The sequence below is a fragment of the Mobula hypostoma genome, chromosome 7, assembly GCF_963921235.1.
Source record: "Mobula hypostoma chromosome 7, sMobHyp1.1, whole genome shotgun sequence".
NCBI lineage: Eukaryota > Metazoa > Chordata > Chondrichthyes > Myliobatiformes > Myliobatidae > Mobula > Mobula hypostoma.
This window is the reverse complement of record NC_086103.1, coordinates 145383250-145398433: the sequence shown is the minus strand read 5'-3', so window position 1 is coordinate 145398433 and position 15184 is coordinate 145383250. Positions and strand designations below refer to the sequence as shown.

Here is a 15184-nt window from a genome sequence, read left to right as displayed (position 1 = left end):
TATGACACTGATGGGACCTCTGCCTATTACCTTAGACAGAATCTTAGGGAAGTGATGTTTTTATGAATGCAAAGCAAGAACATATTCCTGTAAAGCCACCTACCAAATTAAAAACCACCATTCTGCTTCAATTGATGCTGGTAATGGTGGACTAGCACATAAGACTTGGGAAAAGAGCAGGAATATGGTAACAAAACAAAACATTCTCAAGGGAAAACTGCATATTTTTAAAATGTGTTTGCTCTCTGTCATATCCACACTTAGGGTTTTCCCTTCCTTTTGAAGGAGCTGGGTACCTTTTACTCATGCAAAGTGAATTTCTTATTACGGCTCAGAAATAGGACCAATTCCTACTCGAAAGAGGTTTGGGTGTAACAGACCATCAGGGCAGGTGTTGGGCATATTTTCTCCAAACTCTCAATGTCAAGTGTGTTCTGAGTGGCCAATCTACCACCTTCTCCCTCCACAACAGATTACTGGTCAACTTGGGGAGCAATGGAAATATATGACAAAGATATGGAAAGAGATTGTATAGGCTGGGACTGGTGTTATTGGAGCATAGGAGAATGAGGAATGACCATCCAGAGGTGTACAAAATCATGAGGAGCACAGATAGTGTTAATCCGCATTGTCTTTTTCCCAGGGTTGGGAAAATCAAGAACTAGAGGGTGCAAGTTATAAGGTGAGAGGGGAAAGATTAAGCCTTTTCCACTCAGAGGTGGTCAGTATATGGGATGAACTGCCAGTAGAAGTGACTGAGGCAGGTACATTAACAACCTTTAAAAGGTACTTGGACAGGTACATGGAAAGGCAAGTTTTGGAGATATATGGGCCACATGCAGGCAAATGGGACTAGCTTAGATGGTATCTTGGTTGGCAAGGACCAGTTGGACTCATTTGCTTGCTGAGTTATTCTATTGTATTACTCTCCAAGGCTCTGAAAGGAGTTGTTGCTATTCCCACCATCATTTAGTAAAGTAAAGGTTCTACCCCTACTGATACCTTCCAATCTTATTTGAAGACTACCATTCACTAAAAAGCTTTGAGTCAGTAGACTGGTCCATGTTCAAAGACTCAGCAGCCAGCCTAGATAAGTATGTCATCGCTGTCATTGACCTTATCAGCAAGTGTGTTGAGGATTGTGTACCAAAGAGTACAACACAGGTGCTCCCAAACAGGAAACCATGGATCAGCTGGGAGATCCACTCCCTACTGACATCTAGGACTGCACTGTTCAAATCAGTGAGCCTGACCTTTACAAGAAATTGTGAAATGACTTCTGTAAATCTATCAGGGATGCCAAGAGATTAATTCAGCCATCCGGACTGGACTCAAAGCCTCCATTTACAGCTGGATCCTTGACATCCTAACCAACAGACCAGAAACAGTAAGGACAGGCACCATGATTATTCTCAACACTGGCACCACACAAGGGTGTAACCTCAGCCCACTACTCTGCTCTATGTACACTTACAACTGTGTGGCCATATTCAGCTCTTACTCCATCTACAAGTTAGCAAATGATACTACCATAAATGGAGTTGATGAGTTGCATTACAGGAAGGAGATAAAAAGTGTAGAGGCATGGTGTCATGACAACAACCTTTCTTGCAACGTCGGCGAAACAAAAGAACTGGCCGTTAACTTCGGAAAGAGAGGAGGCAGTGCACATGCTCTTGTTTACATCAATGCTATTGAGGTTGAGAGGGTTGAGAGCTTCAGGTTCTGAGGAGTAAACGTCATCTGTCTTGGTCCAACCACATTGATGTCGTAGAGTAATACAGCATAGAAACAGGCCTTTTCTCCCAACTGGTCCATGCAACCACAATATTCTCTCTGCTAGTCCCAGTTGTCCGTGTTTGGTTCATAACTCTCCAAGTCCCTTTCATCCATCTACCTACCCAAATGCCTCTTAAATGTTACAATTGTACCCACCTCGACCATATCCTCTGGCAGTTCATTCCAGGTACACACCATCCTCTGTGTAAAGTACCTCACAGATCTTTAAAATTTTTCCCCTTGTATCTTGTATCCGTGCCCTCTAGTTTTTGACTCCTAAGGACTATGACCGTCCATATTATCCATACCCCTCATTCTCCTACGCTCCAGGAAAAATTGATCCAGTGTGGTCAACCTCTCTTATAACTCAGGCCCTCTAATTGAGCCAGTGACCTCGTGAATCTCTTCAACACCCTCTCTATCTTGACAACAGCTTTCCAATAAAAGTGTGATCAAAACTGTACATGATACTGACCAGCAACTTAGCAAGAAGGAACATAGTATCAGAAGGCAATAACGTGGTCACTGAGCACTACACTATGAAGTAAACTGGGAAATTCAGGTTGGCACTAGATCCCAAGGGAAGGAATTTGTGGAATGCTGACATGATGGCTTGTTAGAGCAGCTTGGGAAAAAGCAAATCTGGATTTGGTATTGTACAATGAACCAGATTTGATCAGGGAGGTTATGGCTAAGGAAACCTTAGGAGGCAATCATCACAATATAATGATTATAATAGAATTCACCCTGCACTTTGAGATGGAGAAACTAAAATTGGATGAATCAGTATTATATTTGAATAAAAGTAACTATAGAGGCATGAGAAAGGAGCTGGCCAAAATTGATTGAAAGGTGATGGATGGTATCATAGCAATGGCAGGAATTTCTGGGAGGAATTTGGAAGATGCAGGATCAATTCAACTCGAAGAAGGAGTACATTTTAAAGGGAAGATTGGCTGACAATGGAAGTCAGAGACAGCATAAAAGCAAAAGAGAGGGCATAAAATATTGCAGGAAGTTAGAGGGTTGGGAAGCTTTTAAAAACCAATAGAAAGAAACTAAACAAAACAGTAACAGGAGAAAAGATGAAATTTTAAGGTAAACTAGTCAATAATATAAAAGAGGATATCAAAAGCTTTTTTGGATATAAAAGAAGTAAAAAAGGCAAGAGTGCACATTGGACTGCTGGAAAACAAGTAGTAATGGGGGACAAAGAAATGGCAGATAACTAATAAAGTATTTTAGTTGAGTTTTCACAGTGGACGACATCGGCAAGGTGCCAGAGTCAGGGAGAAAAAGTGAATGTAGTCATTATAAGGAGAAGGTGCTTAGGAAATTTAAAAAGTTTGAAGGTGAATAAGTCTGCTGGACTGGATAGACTATATACTGGCCTTTTGAAAGAGGTAGTTGAGAGGTAATAGAAGCACCAACAGTGATCTTTCAAGAATTGCTAGAATCAGGAATAGTTCCAGAGAACTGAAAAATCACAAATGTCACTCCACTCTTTAAGAAGGGAAGCAGGCAAAAGGCAGGAAAATTTAGGCCCAATTAGCTTGACATCAGTAGTGGGTAAGATTTTAGAGTCCGTTATTCAGGGTGAGGCTTTGGGGTATTTGAAAGCACATGATAAAATAGGGTCAAGTCAGCATAATTTCTAAAAAGGGAGATCTTATTTGAAAAATATTTTTGGAATTCTTTGAGGAAGAAAAAAGCAGAATAGACCAAGGAAAATTAGTTGATGTTGTGTACTTGGATTTTCAAAAGGCCTTTGACAAGGTGCCATGTGCCTGCTAAGCAAAATAGGAGTAAATGGTATTATAGGAAGAGTATTTGCATGGATGGAAGATTAGCTGATTGGCAGAAGACAAAGAGTTGAAACAAAGGGGCCTTTTCTGGTTGGCTGACGGTGACAAATGATGTTCTGCAGGGGTTGTTTGCGTTGGCTCCACTACTTTTCACCCTATATGTTCATGATCTGGATGACAGAATCTGTGACTTTGTGGCCAAGTTTGCAAATGATACTAAGATTAGTGCAGGGGTGGGTAGTGTTGAGGAAACAGGGTGTCTGCAGAAGGACTTGGACAGGTTGGGGGAATGGACAAAAAAAGTGGCAGATGGAATACAGCGTAGTGAGATACATGATCACGGTCATGTACTTTGCTGGAAGGAATAAATGTGTAGATTATTTTCTAAATGAGGAGAAAATTCAGAAACCAGAGTTGCAAAAGGGACTTGGAAGTCCTACTGTAGGATTCCCCAAATATTAAATTGTAGGTTGAGTTGGCAGTAAGGAAGCCAAATGGAATGTTAGCATTTACTTCCAGAGGACTAGAATATAAGAGCAAGGATGTAATACTCAGCCTTTAAAAGGTGTTAGCCAAACTACATTTGGAGTATTGTAAACAGTTTTAGGCCCAATTTATAACTTCCTGGTGGCCACCCATTTCAATGTGATTTCTCATTCACATTCCGACATGAATACACGGACCTAAGACAGGGAATGTCTTCTTGGATTAAATATCAGGAATTGTGAAAAACTGAGTTTAAATGTATTTGGCTAAGGTGTATGTAAACTTCTGACTTCAGCTGTACATCCACTATGATGAAGTACTCTGATAGGTTGGTCACGAAGCATTTCAACTCCTGCCCGAGGAGTGACCCGGATCCATTCCATCACGACAGGTCAGCAGCAAATGTAATTTTATTGGCTTCTCAATCTGCTCTGGAACACCTGGGCGGAATAAACAGTCAATGTCTTGGGCTGAGACCTTCATCAGGAATGGAAAGGAAGGGGGATAAGAAGGTGGGGGAGGGGAAGTGGAAGAAGTACAAACTGGCAGGTGATAGGTGAAACCAGATGAGGGGAAGGTGAGTGGGGGAGGTGACTGGTGGCAAAGGTAAGGGACTCAAAAAGAAGGAATCTAAAAGAGAAGGCTGTAGACCATGAAAGAAAGGGAAAGGAAAGTTGAATTGAAATGGGTGGCTATTGGGAGATTTGCCATCAGGTTGGAGGCTACCCAGACAGAATATGAGGTGATGCTTCTCCAATCACCTATCACCTGCCAGTTTCAAGGTATTGGAGTGGCCATCACAAAGCCCTGACCTCAATCCGATAGAAAATTTGTGGGCAGAACTGAAAAAGTGTTTGCGAACAAGGAGGCCTACAAACCTGACTCAGTTACACCAGTTCTGTCTGGAGGAATGGAACAAAATTTCAGCAACTTACTGTGAGAAGCTTGTGGAAGGCAACCCAAAACGTTTGACCTCAGTTAAACAATTTAAAGGCAATGCTACCAAATACTAACAAAGTGTACGTAAACTACTAACCCACTGGGAAAGTGATGAAAGAAATAAAAGCTGAAATAAATCATTGCCTCTACTATTATTCTGACATTTCACATTCTTAAAATAAAGTAGTGATCCTAACTGACCTAAGACCTAAGGGCCTCTGCCCCTTCCCTCTACAGTCCTGACAAAGGGTTCCGGCCCGAAACGTCGACCGATCTTTTCCATGGATGCTGCCCAACCTGCTGAGTTCCTTCAGTGTGTTGTGAGTGTTGCTTTGACCCAGCATCTGCAGAGTATTTTGTGTTTACGACCTAAGACAGTGAATGTTTTCTGGGATTAAATGTCAGGAATTGTGAAAAACTGAGTTTAAATGTATCTGGCTAAGGTGTATATAAACTTCTGACTTCAACTGCTACTGGATGATAGTCATTGAAACAGTTACCGCATTATTCTTGATGGGTGTGGAGGCCATCTCATTGTGTATAATTAAAGCCGAGGTAGGTTCTTGTTTGGTAAGGGTGTCAAAGATTATGGGGAGAAGACAGGAGAATGGAGTTAAGAGGGAAAAATAAATCAGCCATGATCAAATGGTAGAGCAGACTTGATGGGCTGAATGGCATAATTTGCTCTATGTCTTATGGTCTAAACTAAGTGTATTATAATATAACCATATAACAATTACAGCACAGAAACAGACCATCTCCGCCCTTCTAGTCCGTGCCGAACTCTTACTCTCACCTAGTCCCACCGACCTGCACTCAGCCCATAACCCTCCATTCTTTTACTGTCCATATAGCTATCCAATTTAAATTTAAATGACAACATCGAATCTGCCTCAACCACTTCTGCTGGAAGCTCGTTCCACACAGCTACCACTCTCTGAGTAAAGAAGTTCCCCCTCATGTTACCCCTAAACTTTTGCCCTTTAACTCTCAACTCATGTCCTCTTGTTTGAATCTCCCCCATTCTCAATGGAAAAAGCCCTAATGTCCCTAGTCCTAAACTCAATGCTCCAACTGTTGACAGCCAGCATTCTAAACACCTTCTTCAACACCCTGACTACTTGTCTACTGCTTTCAGAATATGAGTGTACATTTGTACTCTCAGGTCTCTATGTTCCACAACAATTGTCAGTTCTGACATTCACTGTACAAGTCCTACATTGGTTTGAATGTCCAAAATGCACCACCTCACACTCATCTAAATTGAAATCCACTTGTCATTTCTCAGTGGATCTCCCCAATTGATCAAGATCTCTTTGCAATTTGTTGTAATCTTTTTCATTATAAAACAAGACGTCCTAATTTAGTACCATCAGCTTACCTGCTAATCTTACCATGTACATTCATAGCAAAATCATAAAAGTGAATAACAGGGGCCCTAAAACTGACCCCTGAGGCTCTCCACTAATCACAGGCCTCCACTCAGAGAATCATCCTTCAGCCATCACCCTCTGCTCCCCATCATTCAGCCAATGCTGAATCCACCTTGCCTGCTCCCCCTGAAACCCATACAAACTAGCCTGCCAGATCACCCTGCCATGTGCAGCCTTGTTAAAGGCCTTACCAAAGTCCACAAAGACAACATTCACTGCCCTACCTTCATCTATCTGCTTAGTCACCTGTTCAGAAATCTCCAAAAGATGCATCAGACATGATTTCCCAAGCATGAATCCATGTTGACTATTCCCAATGAGGTCTTGACTTTTTAGGTGATGGTAGGCCTCATCCCTTGAATTCCTTCCAGCAGCTTGACAACAACTAAAGTCAGGTTTACCATTGTGTAGTTCCTAATGACGAGAAAGCTCACCAGCAACTCTACTTCTGAGAGGCTGAAGAAATTTAGCATATACCCTTTCACCCTCACCAACTTTTATTGATGCACCACAGCAAGCATCCTACCGAGATGCATTACAGCTTGGTATGGCAACTCCTCTGCCCGTACCTGCAAGAAATTAGAGTTGTGGACACAGTTCAATGCATCACAGAAACTAGCCTTCTCTCCATGGATACTGCCTACCCTCTCGCTGCCTTGGTAAAGCAGTAAGAATAATCAAGGACCCTACCAACCCAAAGACAAATGGAAAGCACGCCCCCCCCCACCAGATTCTGGCAGAAGATATACAAGTCTGAAAGCAGGTAAAGGACAGCTTCTACCCATTTTTGTAAGTCTATTAAACACTTTCCCAGTACGATGAAAATGGATTTTACTTCACAATCACAAACAAGAGGAAATCCGCAGATGCTGGAAATCCGAGCAACACACACAAAATGCTGGAGGAACTCAGCAGGCCAGGGAGCATCTATGGCAAGGAGTAGAGTTGATGTTTTGGGCCGAAACCCTTTAGCAGGACTGGAGGAAAAAAAGCAGAGGAGTAGATTGAAAAGGTGGGGGAGAGGAGAGAGAAACACTAGGTGATAGGTGAAACCTGAAGCGGAAGGGGATGAAGTGAAGAGCTGGGAAGTAAATTGGTGAAAGAGACAGAAAGGAGGGGGGTGGGAAGAGGAGCACCAGAAGGAAGCAATGGACAGGCAAGGAGATATAGTGAGAGAGGGAATAGGGGATGGGGAGTGGTGAAGGGGGTGGGGGGCATTACTGGAAGTTCAGGAAATCAATGTTCATGCCATCAGATTGGAGGCTACTCAAATGGAATACAAGGTGTTGTTCCTCCAACCGAAGTGTGGCCTCATCACGACAGTGGAGGCAGCCATGGATAAACAATGGGAAGTAGATTAAAATTGGTGGCCACTGGGAGATGGATGGTCACACTTGACTTGTTATGAACTTGGACCTTATTATCTACCTGCACAACACTCTCTGGGCGATTGTAACACTTGATTCTGCACTCTGTTACTGATTGACGTTGTTCTACTCCAGTTCACTGTTGTAATGAAATGATCTGCACGTATGGTATACAGGGCAAATTTTTCACTGTACCTCCACATCTCATAATAATAAACCAGATTGTGATTGAATGTATGGGCTGCTGTGGAAACACAGCAACAAAAAAAAACAAACGAGAGTAGGAGTAGAAATAATAATACTTCCACTTTTCAATTTTGCATTCTTCTTGAGAAAAAAGACACAAATATCGCTTCTGGCCGTTCTGTAAACGAAAATGATCACACTTCACGGGGAAAACACTATTCCCTATGCACAGAAAGCTGCTTAAAAATACCTCAGGTATTTATCACTTATTAACAACCCGCCAACCGCACAAGGAATACGTGAGACGAAGCACCTGACAGTTTCAAGAACAGTGTACTGAGAGTATCGGCAATGCCGAAGGAGAAACCACCCCCCTCACTCCCTTCCCCAGAGCAAGCGCTTCACCTTTTAACATGCAAATGAGAGCGGCCGCGGCTCCGGCTCCACCCTGCCCCCACCATGAGCCGCCTCGGCGGAACACTGCGCCGTTGCCTTTGGTTAAGCGCGTGTGCGGCGGGGAGAGAGAGAGCGCTGCTGACTAGGAGGGGAGGTGGGCACAGCTGAGCGTCGAGGGGGAAGTCCGGTACACCCCGGGATGCAGAGGACCAAAGTAAGTTCTATAAGTTGTATTTTGTAAAAGAGTAAATTGGGAAGTGAGTGATGAAAGAAACAGGTGATTAAAGAAGGCCGGATGGGGATGGGAGGAAAGAGGCGGAGGTGAGAAGGAACCTGGGGCAGATAATGGACATTGTCCGAGGCCTGTTGTGTGCCCGCCAGGGCTTTCGCCAACAAGTGGCTGGCAGTTAACTATCGAAACTGCGGTTATACTGGTTGGAACGGCTGGCTGGGTTGATGCTAGTTCGTGTCGAAGCTCCGGGGTTGACTCCCGCACTCCTGACAATCTCGCCTCTGAAGCCGTGGGCACCACACTAACGAATTCGAGAGCTGTTTTCGCCAACGGTCACGGCAACGTTGACTTAGAAACTTTGGACTTAGATAGTTTGGTCCATCGTGCACTAAACATCAGTTGTCTTAGCAGTAAACGTTTTCCGTGCAGTTGTGAAATCAACCCACACTTTGAAAAGCATTCACCGGCGTTCTGCAGCGGTTTTAGTTCAAACACTGTTCAAACGGGGAGCCATGGAAACGACACAAAGTCGAGTACCAACAATGATAGTTTGCATTTTATAAAGTCGGATTAAAACCCGGCGTTAGCAGTCTGGGACAAATGGGCGGTAGTTTAATTGTGGGGTTTGAGACCGAAGTAGAGCGGTTCGGGCAGGAAAATTTCGGCTACTGAGAAGTAGCTGAAAGCTATTCACCCCGAATACTTAACAGCGAAAGCGGTTGGAGATGGATGAATGGAAGTGTGGTGGAGGACGGGCAGATAAAATTGATGGGGTGGGGAATGATTAATTGACTACGGGATGAATCATGCAGCAAATAATATTTTAAAGCCTTGGGAGATCAGGCGGTTGTTTTGGTCCTTACAGAGCAGGCAAGTAGAAATTAGAGTCCCCCTAGGCGGAGCAGAATTGAGAAGTAGGTTTAAAAAAGGTATAGATAAGAAGTGGCAGAAGGATTGGAAAAATGAATTAAGGGGCAGGCATTATTTTTCTAGTCACCCACTAGTTTAAAAAGGTCTCGGACTTTTAAGTCGTAATGGTGAAATTAACAAGACTTAGGTTGGGGCATTGTGGGTTAAACTATTATTTAAAGAGAATAGGAAAACAACCTACTGGATTATGTGACTGTGGTAGTCCAGAGACGATCCAACATGTTTTGCTGAGCTGTAATCGATACAAAATTGAAAGAAGCATGTTGTTCAAGAGGCTATCTGGCTTAAATTTATTTTGGTTTTCTATTAAATCTTTGTTTTACCATCAAGAGGATCAATATCTGATTGAAGAGTTTATTATTCAGTTTATACATGAGACTTAAGTTGTATTCGAGAATTTGAGTTCCTTGAAGTTCTATAATTAATTACATATCCTGCCGAGGGCTGTAATACGCCTAGATGTGTCTAAACAGCCAGAAATAGAAGAAGGAGGAGGTTGTTTTGGTTTCTGAGTACGCAATAGACGCAGTTTAGTAATTTCAAAGTTAAATTCGTAGTAAATTTATTATCAAAGTGCATATATGTCACCATATATGAGCCTGAGATTCGTTTCTTGTGGGCATACTCAGTAAATCCAAGAATGATTATTTAATCAATGGAAGACTGCACCCAACAGGGTGGACAAGCAATCAATGGGCAAAAAACTGCAAATACAAAAGAGAAAATATAAAAATAAATAAATAAACAATAAATATGGAGAACTTGAGATGAAGAGTCCTTGAAAGTGAGTTCATAGGTTGAGGGGTAATAACTGTTCCAGAACCTGGTAGTATGAGTCCTGAGGCTCCTGTACCAGCTTTTTGATGGGAGCAGAGAGAAGAGAGCATGACCTGGGTGGTGGGGGTCCCTGATGATGGATGCTACTTTACTGTGACAGCTACAGTGCTCAGTGTTGATGTGTTCACTGGAGGGGAGGACTTTTAGTGGGATTTTCCGTTCAAGGCCATTAGTGTTTCCATACCAGGCTCTGGTACAACCAGTCAATATACTCTCCAAGACATCTATATAGATATTTTATTGATCTCAAAGGAAATTACAGTGTCACAATAGCATTACAAGTGCACAGATATACAAATATTAGAAGAGAGGTAAGAAAGAATTAAAAAAAAGTTACCTTAAACAGTCTAACAGGAGGAAGTCATCGCTTCCCTGGCTACAGGTCGACTCGCCCTTGGCCATTAGGCTCTACAATAAGAACAACCTCCTTGTATAGTGTTCTTTGGAACAGTGCAGTTGTCAGTTGTCTTAGTCTATTACTAAAGGTGTTCCTCTGTTCAGCCAAGGTGGCAGGCAGAGGGTGAGAAACATTGCTCAGAATTGCCAGGATTTTCGGGAGGGTCCTTTGTTCTACCACAGCCTCCAGTGTGTCCAGTTTGACTCCTATAACAGAGCCAGCCTTTCTAATCAGTTTATTGAACCTGTTAGCATCACCCGTGTTGATGCCATTGCCCCAGCACACTACCGCTCTGAAGACTGTACTGGCAACAACAGACTGGTAGAACATGTGAAGGAGAGGCCTGCATACTCCAAAGGACCTCAGGACCTAGAGGTGACCGTGACCCTTCTTGTACACAGCCTCTGTGTTGGTGCTCCATTCAAGTCTGTCATCCTGGTGCACCCCCAGATACTTGTATGTCCTCACCACATCCATGTCCTCACCATCAATAGTAACAGGGAGCAGTGCAGGCTTGGTCTTCCTAAAGTCCTCCACTAGGACCCTGTATTCATCCTCCCTTTATACACCCAACTATTGCTGAGTCATCAAAGAATTTCTACAGATGACATGACTCAATGTTGTAAAGTCTGAGGTATACGGGGTAAACAGGAAAGGAGACAGTACAGTCCCTTGTGGGGCCCCAGTGCTCCGAAGCTGCACAAACTGTGGTCCGCCAGTCAGGTAGTCCATTATCCAGGATACAATGGAAATGCCAACCTGCATGGAACAGAGCTTTTCCCCCAGCAATGAGGGCTGTATGGTATCGAAGACCCTTCAGAAATCAAAAAACATGAACCTTGCAGTGCTGCCCTGCTTATCCAAATGGGAGTAGGCTCTGTTCAGCAGGTGATGACAGCATCGTCAACTCCAATGTGCTTCTGGCAGGCAAACTGCAGGGGATCAAGGGCTGATCTGACCAGGGGTTGGAGTTGAGCCAGGATTAGCGTCTCTGGGGTCTTGGTGATGTGTGAGGTCAGGGTCATTGGATGGTAGTCATTCAACACTTTCAGTTGGCCCTTCTTGGGTACTGGGACCACAGATGATGTTTTCCACACAATTGGACCCTTTCCAGGCTGAGACCCAGATTGAAAATATACTGGAGAATTCCACACAGCTGCTCAGCCCACTCCTTCAGGGCAATGGAGTTTACACCATCCGGTGCCAATGCTTTGTCATGTCTGTGTTTTGCCAGAGCCCTTCTCACCTGCTCAGTACTGAAGGTGAATCTGTTATGACTGGGGAGCTAGTGAAAGGGGCCTGGGCAAGGTGAACATCTGGATGATAGCAGTTGGTATGTGGAGGTGTGGATGGTAGGTGCAGGGCAAGGGAGGGATGTAGACAGTGGTAGCCTATGCTGTTCATCCATGTGTTGAACTGGAGGGGGGAGGAGTGGAGTGTTGGTGCTGGGGGAGCATTGGATGCCTTGGCACCTGGACTGATGTACTAAGGGGGGTGTGAACAGGAGGGTAATTGTCAATCAATTGAAGAATTGGTTTAACTCATTAGCCCATTCAAGGCTGCATTCTGAGGCTCTACAGCCAGGCTGATTGAAGCCAGTGATGTTCTTCACGCCTCTACACATCTCCCGACTGCTACTCTGCCCAAGCTTGTTCTCCAACTATATTCCTCTTTAGCCACCTGGATCCTCTTTAGGAGCTCTGCATTTGTTTCAATTGCTCCCTGTCCCCTGATCTAAAGGCTCTCTTAGTCTCTTAGAAGCATGTCAAAATTAGATGTTAATGACCATAGATGAAAGGGGACCATTTACTTAAAGTTTTCAGTTATTTTGTTTCTGCTACTGGAGAAGATTAACTGCTCCACTGATATCAAAACTTCAATTTTCATGCATGCTTAAAATGCTGCATAATATTAGCAATTAATTATGTAAGCTTATCCTACCAAAAAAAAAATTTTTTTTGTGATCACCATTTGCTCATGCTGTAGTTATGAGGTAATCAGTTGAATTATTAAGGGAATTCTGTTGTTTGTAAAAAGAGGAAAAATTAACCAGATTAACCAGGTTTATTTGTTGTTTTCTGGCAACAGTACAGTGCAAGACAAAAAAACCCTATGAATTACACTGAAGAAAATGGGGCTGTATGGTAGCATAGCGTTAGTGTAATGCTATAACAGCACCAACGACCATGGGTTTAATTCTGCTGCTACCTGTAAGAAATCTGTACCTTCTCCCCGTGACCGTGTGGGTTTCCTCCCACATTACAAAGTTGTGTAGGTTAACTGGTCACAGGGGTGTAATCGGGTAGTGCAGGCTCCTTGGGCTGGAAATTACTGTCCTGTATCTCTAAATACTGTGTAATTGATATACTGTAATTGATTTATTAATTATTATTATTTTTCTTCTATATTATGTATTGCATTGAACTGCTGCTACTAAGTTAACAAATTTCACGTCACATGCTGGTGATAATAAACCTAATTCTGATTCTGAAAAGATAACTAACAAGGTAGTGTTCAGAGATAATTCAGAATTCTGAAGACAGGGAAAGAAGCTATTACTAAAACATACAGTGTGGGTCTTCAGGCCCCTGAACCTCCTCCCTGATGGTATTCATGACAAGAGAGTATGTCATGTGTGGTGAAGATCCTTAATGATGGACGTTGACCTCTTGAGGCACCACCCTTTGAAGATGTCCTCGATGATGAGGAGTCCTCTGCCCGTGATGGAGCTGGCTGAGTCTACAACCCTGCAGCTGCCTTTGATCTTGTGGATTGGAACCACTATCCCAGGTGGTGATGCAAACAGTCAGAAAGCTCTCCACTGTACACCTGTAGAAATGTGCTGGACTTTGGTGATATACCAAATCTACTGAACTCCAAGTGAAATATAGACGCTTCTGTGCCACCTTCAGTGTGTTGAGCCTGGGATAGGTCGTCTTTGAGATGTTGACACCAAGGAACTTGAAACTGCTCAACGTTTTCACTTCTGACCCCTCAATGAGGATCAGTATGTGTTCTCCCAGCTTCCCCCTTCCTGAAGTCAACAGTCAGTTCCTTGGTCTTTCTGAAGTTGAGTACAGGGTTGTAGTTGTGACACCACTCAACAAGCTGATCTGTCTTGCTTCTGACAGCCTCCTTGTCACCGTCTGAGATACTGTACAGTGGAAGCCCAGGAGGTGTATCCGTTTGGGTTATCTGGAGAAATAGGCGGTGGCAGAACATTGGAACAATGGCCATAGGATTGACTTCGGCACAAAACTACTGTGCCACACCAATGACTTTTGGGACCACCTGGTGAAGGAAGCCATTGAAATAAAACTAGAGAAAAAGAATTTTAACAAAGACGAAGGTCTCACTCTAAGTAAGTACTGGAATTATCTTGTAAACAAGATGGGACGGCAAAAACCTGATTGGTTAGTCCTCAACCAATCAGGAGGGATGGACGATGGGAGTTGAGTATATATACCACTGGACTAGACATGCCCAGGCATTATTCCTGATGAAAATGACAGAGCTTATCATCAAAATTCCAGTTAAAGTTGCTACTTGTACAGCTAGAAGCCTGAGAAGAGTTTATTCCTAGAACTATATTATTTTCATTTTGATTTTGATTATAGTGAACTATGAAAAACATTCTTTAATCAGTCACTTTGACATCGAATGACAGAATATGGTATACTGCCTCCTCTTTGTTATCTCTTTTGCTGTTGATTTGGTTGCTATGCTATCCTCCTCCTGTCATGTCAGTTCCTTTTTCCAGCAATTGACATTTCAAGAAATCAGTACACCCGCAAAGATATTTTCTGGTCCTGCTGCTGTATGGTTCCTCCGGAATACTCCCAAGGATTTCTCTTTCACAGTGACATAAGAGTTGGTGCAATTGCTTTACACAGCCAGCTATCACTGATTGGAGTTGATTCCCACTGCTGTCTGTACGTTTTCCCTGTGGCTGTACTCTCTGGTTTCAATGATGTACGGTTGGGGTTAGTAAGTTCTGGGCATGCTGTTTTTGCTCCAGAAGCATGGTGACATTTGCTGATTTGATTTGATGCAAACAATGCATTTCACTGTACGTTTCAATGTACTGTACACGTGACAAGGCTAATCTTTAACTTCGTGGTGCCTTTTTGTCCAATTAATCTTCAGAACTGAGTCATGTTTCCTCTGAAAAATTCAGTTTTAAAAGCTAGATGGTATTTGTTCCATTTAGAGCACAAACTACATGAAGCCAAACAAAAAAAAAACAAAGCCCTGAGCCTGGGATCAGTATAATGCTCTGCAGCTTTTTGTCTAATTTTTCTTAGAACAATGGTAGAGAAATGAACAATAGAACGAGGCTCCAAGAATATCCTCAATGTTGATGGTTTGATAACTTGATGGTTTAGGATAGCAGCTGT

The 15184-nt window shown here is 43.0% G+C and overlaps 1 protein-coding gene across 1 annotated transcript in view; it reads left to right on the top strand.

Annotated features, from left to right (window-relative positions):
• The first annotated feature begins 8491 nt into the window (after positions 1 to 8491).
• The window catches only part of LOC134349620 (spermatogenesis-associated protein 13-like), a 252000-nt gene continuing 245307 nt past the window's right edge, over positions 8492 to 15184 (top strand). Inside the window, exon 1 of the mRNA XM_063054213.1 lies at positions 8492 to 8605. The gene's annotated coding sequence lies outside the window, so the exon portion shown is untranslated. The remainder of the gene's footprint in view (positions 8606 to 15184) is intronic.